Below are 1,807 nucleotides of genomic sequence, written 5' to 3'. Positions count from 1 at the left end.
GCGGAGGGCGCCGCCGCGGGAGGGGGGGAGGAAGGGAGAGACGATTGGCGGAGCGCTCCGCTTCGAGGGCGCTGATTGGGCGGCAGGAGCGCGAAGGGGGGGATGTCTGCAGCTACGGTGGCGCTGATTGGGCGGCGCTGTTGGGCGGTGCCGATTGGCTGGAGCTGATTGGCCGTCCGGAGCGCAAAAGCGGAAAGTCCGGAAGCTACGGCGGCGCTGATTGGGCGGCGCTGATTGAGCCATTCTGATAGGGCGGCTCTGATTAGCCGTCCGGCTCGCAAAGGCGGGACGTCGAGCGCTACGGCGGCGCTGATTGGGCGGCGCAGCGCAGCGCGTCCCCTCGGCGGCGGGTCGGCGCTGTCGGTCCCCGGCGGCGGCTGCGGGGAGGGGCGATGGGCGGTGCGGCCCTGTTCCTCGGGGCTCCGTCGTGCTCGGGCACGGGCCGGACGGCCCCAGCGCTTACCGGGAGGGCGCACGCACTGGCCCGGCTCCGCGCAGGTCCCTGAGGGGGCCGTTCGGCGGGGAGGCCCGGCGTGAGCACCGCCTGGCGGCGGGAAGAGAGGGGAGTTCTCGGGGCTTCCCGGCAGTTCGCGGTTTAACTCCCGGGTTAAAAAACACCGGGTGAATTCCGCCCCGTCACACCCTGTGGGGCTCCAACAACCGGCTCTGAAACGGTTTTGCTTCCGAGAAATGCACACGATCATAGTTTGGGTTGGAAGGGACCTTAAAGCCCATCCAGTTCCAACCCCTGCCATGGGCAGGGACACCTCCCACTGGATCAGGCTGTCCAAGGCCCATCCGACCTGGCCTTGAACACCTCCAGGGATGGGGCAGCCATAGCTTCTCTGGGCAACCTGTGCCAGGGCCTCAGCACCCTCATGGTGAAGAAATTCCTCCTTATGTCTAGTTTACATCTGCCCCTCTCCGGTTTATACCTGATGTTACTGAATGTTTGATCTAATAAAAGTCAAACGTGGCTGCTCTTTAAACAACCTTCTTTTGATGGGACCGTTGTCTGAGTGTTTTATTTTATCTACTTGGCATCCAACCTAGTGATTCTATGATTCTGTGATAAGTGTTTTTTCTGTATGGTCAACTCTTCCTGAATAATGAATGAGAGAAGGATCTCCAGAATATAAAAGGACAACAGGACGGTTACATTTAAAGTCTCAATTCGTGCATTCAGCATTTGCAGGAGACAACAGTTACTTTTAGAGAATACTATCTTAATCATAGTATAGTTTGGTTTGGAAGGAACCTTAAAGATCCTCCAGTTCTGACCCCCCTGCCATGGGCAGGGACACCTCCCACTGGCTCAGGCTGCCCAAGGCCCATCCAACCTGGCCTTGAACACCTCTAGGGATGGGAAAGCCACAGCTTCCTGTGCCGGTACCTCACCACACTCATAGTGAAGAAATTCTTCCTTTTCTCTAGCCTAAATCTGCCCCTCTCCAGTTTATAACCATAATATACCCATATATTTAATCATGTAGTATTCTAAACTGGTGCTTTAAATCTCATTTTAAAAACACTTGAAAATCTTCCTGCTGCTAGAAATGACCTCCTACAAAGAAGCATCTTTTAACAAAAACAGCATATGGTCGTGGTAAATAAGGTAGTTACAATGATGTTGACATGAGAATAGACACTTAGCTAATTTTTAAGCATCTTAAAACATTCCTTTAATATATCTATTTATGTAATTCAGTAAAAATGCAGATCAACATTAGCTAAAGTAAAGGCTGTTCCAGTTAATCCTATTCCCTGTAGACCTCCAGAAGCTAGAGAGACAGTAAACAAATCCAGC

Source organism: Cuculus canorus, chromosome 13, assembly GCF_017976375.1.
Source record: "Cuculus canorus isolate bCucCan1 chromosome 13, bCucCan1.pri, whole genome shotgun sequence".
Taxonomy (NCBI): Eukaryota; Metazoa; Chordata; class Aves; order Cuculiformes; family Cuculidae; genus Cuculus; species Cuculus canorus.
Note: the sequence above shows the minus strand (reverse complement) of the source record.